At 41.5% G+C, this 9,184-nt stretch overlaps 1 protein-coding gene across 12 annotated transcripts in view; it reads right to left on the minus strand.

The window, feature by feature from the left end:
• The window catches only part of TXLNG (taxilin gamma), a 55,873-nt gene that overhangs the window by 40,687 nt on the left and 6,002 nt on the right, over positions 1-9,184 (minus strand). The window lies entirely within an intron of this gene.

Consider the following 9,184-nt stretch of genomic DNA (forward strand, 5'->3'; position numbering starts at 1 on the left):
GGAGCTGGTGGGAAGCTGGGTACATTTATGCATTTTCCTGGGGAGAGATCCTTAGTTTGCCTTGGGTTCCCAAAGAAACCTACCAAGTAGATAAGGTTCCCAGAACCTTCAGAACTTGAAAGCCCTGTTACCCCATTTTTTTGTTGTTGGTTAATCCTTACCAGAGGATATTTTTCCATTGATTTTTAGAGAGAGTGGGAGGGGGAGAGACAGAGAGAGAGAAACATCAATGTGAGAGACACATCAAATGGTTGCCTCCACATGCACCCAGACCAGAGCCAGGGATCTAGCCTGCAACCGAGGTATGTGCCCTTGATAGGAATCAAACCCGCAACCCTTCAGTCTGCAGGCCGACGCTCTAGCCACTGAGCCAAACTGGCTAGGGCCCTGTTACCCCATTTAACCTTTCCCAGCCCACTGAGAGGGAGATCTTATTGTTTCCAGATAAGGAAAATGAGACTTACTAAGGTGAGGTAACTTGCCCAAGATCATATTAAACTCAGTAAAAGGAGCCAATAAAATTCAAAGCCAGGGCTGTCAAACTCAAGAGCCTATGTTCTCTCCATTGCACCGCTCTCCTCACTTCATACATCGGCCTTGGAAAATGAAAGGTCAAAGTCAAAAAGATCTCTTACGCAGTTACAAAACATCTAAAAATACATAGCATGCTAGATATACCAATATGAACTTAGGAAAACAATGGGAAAGAGCTCTACAATTTTTAGCAGTAATTAACTCAGAAATTTAGACAGGTGAGGCAGAATTGATTCGGGGTACAGATACCTTTAAATAAGTTTAAGTGATTATTTAAGGCACTGAGGTGTTGTTGTTTTTTTAAAAAAAGAAAAAAAAACAACTTATTTGTGCCCTAAATTATCTCTAAAAATCTCTTCAAATCTATGTTTCTAATAATTTACCCTAAGAGTTTTCAATTACCAAACAGGAATGTGAGGACAAGAGTGCATGCATGCTTGCCGGCCCAATGTGGCCCCGTGTGGGGAGAAGGCACAGGGAAATATTGATGATAGCAAAGATACACGATACCTCTTTAGGACACCAGCTATTGGCCTTATTTAGTTTTATAAATATCAACCTCCCTCTTAAACATTTCCAGTATTTTAAGGGGCTTTTACATTTCCAAATATAAATTTTACAAACAAACCTGTTATAAAAATTACGTTTTCATGGGCTTTCTTATTTTTTAAATAGGTGGATGGAGTTGGGTTCATGTGCTTTTTAAATTAGAAAAGTGACTTTAGCTTTATGAGTCATTTAAAATAGTTTATATACTAAAGCTATTTTAATCTTTCAAATAATTATTCTGGATAGCAAAGTTTTCCACACAGCTAACACTTTATCAATCATTCATCTCAAAATTCTGTTTTAATCATTTTGGACCAAAGTCGTTAAAATATGTATTATATAACTCAATGCCTCCTCAAATAGTAGCCTGGCTTTTTAAAAAATATATATTTTATTGATATTTTACAGAGAGGAAGGGAGAGGGACAGAGAGTTAGAAACATCGATCAGCTGCCTCCTACACACCCCAAACTGGGGATGTGCCTGCAACCAAGGCACATGCCCTTGACCAGAATCGAACCTGGGACCTTTCAGTCTGCAGGCTGACGCTCTGTCCACTGAGCCTAACCAGTTAGGGTGGGCTTTTTTTTAAAAACAAAAACAAAACATATCTTTTTTTTTAGAGAGGAAGGGAGAGGGAGGGAGAGATAGAAACATCAATGATGAGAGAATCATTGATCGGCTGCCTCCTGCATCCCACCTTACTGGTGTTCGAGCCTGCAACCCAGGCATGCGCCCTTGACCGGGATCGAATGTTGGACCCTTCAGTCCACAGGCCCACGCTCTATCCACTGAACCAAACCTGGTAGCCTGTTTTACTGTGTTAGAACAAAGGAATGAAATAAAAATAAAGGGTTTTTATTTTTAACAGATAAAATGATATATTACTGTGCACTAGCATGTAATTATATTCTGGTGTTTTTTAAGACAATAAATTCTTAATATCTCAAAATATAAAGCCCCAAAGGTGAGTTCTTACTTTTATTTTAGGCATGAGATACTTTTTTGAGACTTCCTAATTATATAGCGCTATCTTCAAAAACAGACCACACAGAGCCATATATGGGAATTTACTATATTAAAAATGGTGTCGTCCAACCAGTCTGGTTCAGTGGTTGGGTGTCGGCTCATGAACCAGGAGGTCACGTTTCAATTCCCAGTCAGGGCACATGCCCTGGTTGCAGGCTCGATCCCCAGTATAGGGAGTGCAGGAGGCAGCCAATCAATGATTTTCTCTGTATGATTCCACTTACATGAAATACCTAAAGTAGTGAAATTCATAGAGAGAAAAAATAGAATGGTGGTTGCCAGGGGCTGGGGCAGGGCAAATGGAGTAGTTGCAGTTTGGGAAGTTGAAAAAGTTCTGGAGTATGCTGATGGTTGCACAACACTGTTAATGTGCTTAATGCCACTCAACTTTATGCCTAAAAATGGTTAAAATGGTAAATTTTATGGTATGTATTTTACCACACATAATAAAAGAATAATGATGAAAATATTTTGGTTTAGAATGTTCTTCAACCCTTTAGCAAATAAAGCCTACCTTTATTCTGGTCATCTGCCAGGGCTGACCAGCAGACCCTGAGCGACGAAAATATTCTGCTTGCTAGGATTACTGAATTATCCCATTAGCAAGATAAAGCAGTTGAGTCAATAATAATTGAGATGCCACACTGCTAAGAACAAGTCTTAGGAATAGGAAAAAATAAGCCTATTCTCTTCTGAAAGCATGGTCTTGGGAAAGATGAAACAAGGAAAAGAAAACCCCACTTCTGATAAAACCTGGAGGCACTGATTCTCAAGCTACGGTCTGTGAACCCTTCCAGGTGGTCTGCAAGCTCAAAAATTATGTTCATAACAGTACTGAGATGTTATCTGTCTTCTTGGTGTTGACACTTGCACTGGTGATGCAAAAGCAGAAGTAACATTGTTGGCTCCTTGGCACAAATCAAGGCAGTGGCACCAATCTAATACTAAAAGTCATGTGGAAAAAGCAAGTTTTAATTTAAAATGCCATTGAGGAAGCAATAAAAATTATCAGTTTGTATTAAATCTCAGCCCTTGCGTACACATCTTTCTAATTATGTGTCAAGACACAGAAAGTACACATAAGGCACTTCTACCACACACCAAAGAATGATGGCAATCTCAAGGAAAAGCACTAATGCAGCATCTGAATTATGAGCCCAACTGGCAGCTTTTTGCATGGATTACCTTCTGTGTTTTGGGTTGTTTTTTTTAAGACAAACAGTGGTTGGCCCTAGCTGGGTTGGCTCAGTGAGTAGAGCATCAGCCTGCAGACTGAAGGGTCCTGGGTTCGATTCGGGCCAAGGGCACATACCCAGGTTGTGGGCTCAATCCCCAGGGTGGGGTGTGCAGGAGGCAGCCAATCAATGATTATCTCTCATCATTGATGTTTCTATCTCTCTCTTCCTCTCTAAAATCAATAAAAATATATTTAAAAAAAAAAAAAAAGAGCCCTGACCGGTTTGGCTCAGTGGATAGAGCGTCGGCCTGCGGACTCAAGGGTCCCGGGTTCAATTCCAGTCAAGGGCATGTACCTTGGTTGCGGGCACATCCCCAGTGGGGAGTGTGCAGGAGGCAGCTGATCGATGTTTCTCTCTCATCGATGTTTCTAACTCCCTATCCCTCCCCCTTCCTCTCTGTAAAAAATCAATAAAATATATTTAAAAAAAAAAAAGACAAACAGTGGCTGTTTATTCATACTTGCCCATTTGGCCCTAATTTCCTCCAAACTATATGAAGCGAGCCTGTTAGTTCAAGGCAATTAACTGATGTTGTCAATGTAAACATTGAGTTTTCAAAAAAATAATAAAAATTGAGTTTTCAAACAAAATTAAAAATGTTTAAAAACTATCTGCCACCACCCTCCCCAATACTTCAAACACTTTTCTGATGAGATCAGTGGTGATAGTAACTAATGTGATTTTGTTATTTAGAACAAAGTGTGCCAATATTTAGAAGATCAACACAATTCCATAAACTAGTATTTCCCAAATGACTACAGGATGATGTTACAAAATGGTGCATGAGAAAAAACATCCAATAAAAATGCAAAACAGACCAATAGATTTTAATATAATAATACAAAAAGTTCCATAGGGTTTCAGATCCAACTAACCTTCAAGAACTACTACTTAGAAAAAAGAAAAGAAAAAAAACTACTTGCTGAGTTACAGTGTAGTATCAAAGAATTTCCAATTACCTAAAAAGACTATTAAAAATACTCTTCCCTGTTCCAACTACATATATGTGTGAGGCCAGACTGTCTTCATGTACTTCAACTAAAATGGCATATTGCCATAAATTGAATGCAGAAGTAGATGTGAGAATTCAGCTGTCTTCTATTAAATCATTTATTAAAGAAATCTGTAAAAACTTAAAACAATGCCAGTCTTCTCACCAACTTTTATTTCAGAAAATCAGTTACTTTCAATTTTAAAAAGCCATTTCTTGTGTTAATGTGTGGAAGGCAGCTCTGACATAGCCCCTAAAAGATCCCACTGATCCTCCCGGGGTTCACAGCCTTGCATAATCCCCTCCCTTGCCTATGGGCTGGACCTAATAACTGGCTTTTAAAGGAGAATTTGCCCTAACCTGTGGGTCTCACCCCTTTGGTGGTCAAACGACCCTTTCACAGGGGTCGCCTAAGACCATCCTGCATATCAGATATTTACATTACGATTCAGAACAGTAGCAACATTACAGTTATGAAGTAGCAACGAAAATAATTTTATGGTTGGGTCACATGAGGAACTGTATTTAAAGGGCCAGAAGGTTGAGAACCACTGCTCCTAGCCTATTTGGCTCAGTGGATAGAGCGTCAGCCTACTGACTGAAGGGTCCCGGGTTCGATTCCAGGCAAGGGCACATACTCGGGTTGCAGGCTTGATCCCGAGTGTGGGGCATGAGGGAGGCAACCGATCAATAATTCTCTCTAATCATTGATGTTTCTATCTCTTTCTCCCTCTCCCTTCCTCTCTGAAATCAATAAAAATATATTTTCTTAAAAAAAAAGAGAGCCAAACCGGTTTGGCTCAGTGGATAGAGCGTCAGCCTGCGGACTGAAGGGTCCCGGGTTCAATTCCGGTCAAGGGCATGTACCTTGGTTGTGGACACATCCCCAGTGGGGGGTGTGCAGGAGGCAGCTGGTCGATGTTTCTCTCTCATCGATGTTTCTAGCTCTCTGTCCCTCTCCCTTCCTCTCTGTGGAAAATCAATAAAATATATTAAAAAAAAAAAGAGAGAGAGAGAATTTGACCTGTTAGAGTGGCCATTACAACAAGACAATCAATAATAAGTGTTGGGAGAGGTTGTGGCAAAAAGGGAACCCTCATTCACTGCTGGTGGGAATGTAGACTGGTACAACCACTATGGAAAGCAGTCTGGTGATTCTTCAAAAAATTAAGAATAGAGCTACCATATGACCCAGCAATCCCACTCCTGGGTATATACCCAAAAAAATCAAAATCATGTATTCTCAAAGATATACGCACTCCTATGTTTATTGCAGCATTGTTCATGGTGGCCAAGACATGAAAACAACCAAAGTGTGCCGCAATAGAGGACTGGATAAAGATACGGTACATATACACAATGGAATACTACTCAGCCATAAGAAAGGATGAAATAGCACCATTTTCAACAACATGGATGGACCTTGAGAACATTATGCTAAGCAAAATAAGTCAAAAAACCTAAGAACCATATGATTTCACTCATATGTGGGATATAAAACTGAAACTCATGATCACAAACAGCAGTGTGGTGGTTGCCAGAGGGAGGGGGTAGAGGGGGAAAAGGGTTCCTAATATAAGGTGACAAGAGAAAATCTGACTTTGGATGGTGGGCACACAGTGCAATATACCGATCTTGTAACACAGAAACCCACACCTGAAACCGCTATGTTCATGTTGACCAATGTCACCCCAATACATTAAAAAAACTTTGGCAAAAATGAGGGATGTCACTTCTATGATTAAGTAACAAAGACTGAATCTTCCTTTCTCTCTTGTACTGACATTCTCTTGTTCGTTCTGATGAAGCCAGCAGCCATGTTGTGAGATGCCTATGGAAAAGCCCATGTGGCCAAGAATCAAGGGGCCTCCAGCCAACAGCTCATGAGGAATTAAATCCTGCCAACTACTACATGAGTGAGCTAGAAGTGGATCCTTCCCAGCGAAGCCTTCAGATCACTGCAGCCCATTAGACCCTGAAGCAGAAGACCCAACTAAGCCACACCCAGATTCCTAACCTACAGAAACTGTCATAATGTTTCAAGCACTATGTTTTGGGGTGATGTGTTACACAGCAATAGATTATTGCATCAGTTTTTAAAAAATAAATAATGACTTAAATTTTGTTTTAATTTCTAATACGGAAAATATTATTAGATATAATCCACATAAACAAAAGCTTCTTGGGGTTCTCAATAATTTTTAAGTATGCAAAAAGATCCTGAGACCAAAAAGTTTTAAGAACTGCTGCCCTGCCTGGCAGGCATGGCTCAGTGCTTGAGCGTCAACCTCTGAACCAGGAGGTCACAGTTCAACTCCCTCCTGGTCAGGGCACATGCCCAGGTTGTTGGCTCACTCCCCAGTGTGGGGCGTGCAGGAGGCAGTTGATCAATGATTCTCTCTCATCACTGATGTTTCTCTCTCTCTCCCTCTTCCTTTCTCTCTGAAATCAATTTAAAAAACTGCTGCCCTGGTTGCGGTGGAACAGGAATAGAGAGAGATGAGAAGACCAGCTCAGTCAAAAGTTAAGGGGTCCATAACCAAGCAGATCCATCTCTATGGAATATGCCCTGGGACCAAGTGAGAGAACAAGAGAAGAATGCCATGTCCTTCTTGCTCAATAATACCTAACAAATTGGCATCTTTCCCCCTTTTGGTTAAGTGATTAGTGTACCAACCAGTATAATTCACCTTGGGTAGTGAGGAACAATTGGTATACACCAATAATTTGTTTTCATTTAGCAAAAATTAGTACTCCTTTTACCTACCATCAATTTTTGCTCCCATTCAACAAGGAACACATTTTTATTTGCTATCCTCAAGAAATGTGTTAAGCCCTGGCTGGTGTGGCTCAGTTGGTTGGGCATCATCCAGTGCACAGAGAGGTTGCAGTTTCCATTCCCAGTCAGGACACATGCCCAGGTTGCGGGCTTGATCCCCAGTAGGGGGCGTGCAGGAGGCAGCCGATGAATGGTTCTCTCATTGATGTTTCTCTCTCCCTCTCCCTTCCACTCACTCTAAAAAACTAAATAAAAGTAAATCATAATCAAATATAGGAATCTGTTTTTAAAAAAAGAAATGTGTTACCAGAGCACAGGCCACATGCAATATGGGTAAAAGCTGCCGTTGAATATATCACTCACTACCTCCTGTGTGGCCATGGGGAAATCAACCTCTCAGTTTCCTTATCTCTAAACTAGGGGTATACAGTATCTACTTTCTAGAGTTGTAAGATTAGATAAAATTAATATAAATTGCTAGAGTGCAGCAGAACTGTTACAGTAACATCTGAATAAGGATGCATTTGCAAACTATGCAAAATGCCTTCATTCTCACTTTTATTATGGCCAACATGTCAATCCACAAAATCCTTCAAGAAAGTGCTTCTAAGCTACTGGCACATCTTCCTTACCAAACCATTCTATTTTGACCTTTCTGAGAGTAGGGAAAGAAGAAAAACGAAAAAGTGGTGGTTTAAAAATATTACTCATGGCCCTAGCTGGTTTGGTTCAGTGGATAGAGCATCAGCCTGTGGACTGAAGGGTCCCGGGTTCGATTCCGGTAAAGGGCACATGCCTGGGTTGCAAACTCAATCCCCAGTAGGTGGTGTGCAGAAGGCAGCAGATCAATGATTCTCTCATCATTGATGTTTCTATCTATCTCCCTCTCCCTTCCTCTCTGAAATCAATATGAAATATATTAAATACACACACACACACACACTAGAGCAGTGGTTCTCGACCTTCCTAATGCCGCGACCCTTTAATACAGTTCCTCATGTTGTGGTGACCCCCAACCATAAAATTATTTTCGTTGCTACTTCATAACTGTAATTTTGCTACTGTTATGAATCGTAATGTAAATATCTAATATGCAGGATGGTCTCAGGCGACCCCTGTGAAAGGGTCGTTTGACCCCCAAAGGGGTCACAACCCACAGGTTGAGAACCAATGTACTAGAGGCCTGGTGCAAGAAATTCGTGCACTGCGGGGTGTGGGTGGGTGTGTGTGTGTGTGTGTGTGTGTGTGTGTGTCCTCAGCCCAGCCTGTGCCCTCTCACAGTCCAGAACCCCTTGGGTGATGTCTGACTGACGGCTTAGGCCCGCTCCCCACAGCAGTTGGGCATCCTTAGCGCTGCCATGGAGGTGGGAGAAGCTCCCGCCACTGCCATTGTGCTCACCAGCCATGAGCCTGGCTTCTGGCTGAGCAGCACTCCCCCTGTGGGAGCGCACTGACCACCAGGGGGCAGCTCCTGCGTTGAGCATCTGCCCCCTGGTGGTCAGTGCATGTCACTGCAACCGGTTGTTCCGCTGTTCGGTCGATTTACATATTAGCCCTTTATTATATAGGATTACTCATGGCAGACTACACGGTGGAAAGTGGGAGATAATGGGATCATTCTGGGGACATTTTAGAAATGTAACATAGAATGCAAATCAACACCCCGAGCAGTAAATGCTAATGATAGCACAGGAGGACAACCCTCGTCATTTTATATATCTTTTTCACTTAAGTAATACATTTAAGTAGTTATAGTACCAAGAGAATTTCAACTAGAAAATAAACTCAATCATAAAAATATACTCTCAGCCGAAACCGGTTTGGCTCAGTGGATAGAGCGTTGGCCTGCGGACTGAAAGGTCCCAGGTTCGATTCCGGTCAAGGGCATGTACCTGGGTTGTGGGCACATCCCCGGTGGGGGATGTGCAGGAGGCAGCTGATCGATGTTTCTGACTCTCTATCCCTCTCCCTTCCTCTCTGTAAAAAAATCAATAAAATATAAAAAAAAAAAAAAAATATATATATATACACTCTCTCAATAGGGTGGTGAAGGCCTGGGGCAGTG

The sequence above is a fragment of the Myotis lucifugus genome, unplaced genomic scaffold (genome assembly GCF_000147115.1).
Source record: "Myotis lucifugus unplaced genomic scaffold, Myoluc2.0 scaffold_49, whole genome shotgun sequence".
Lineage (NCBI taxonomy): Eukaryota > Metazoa > Chordata > Mammalia > Chiroptera > Vespertilionidae > Myotis > Myotis lucifugus.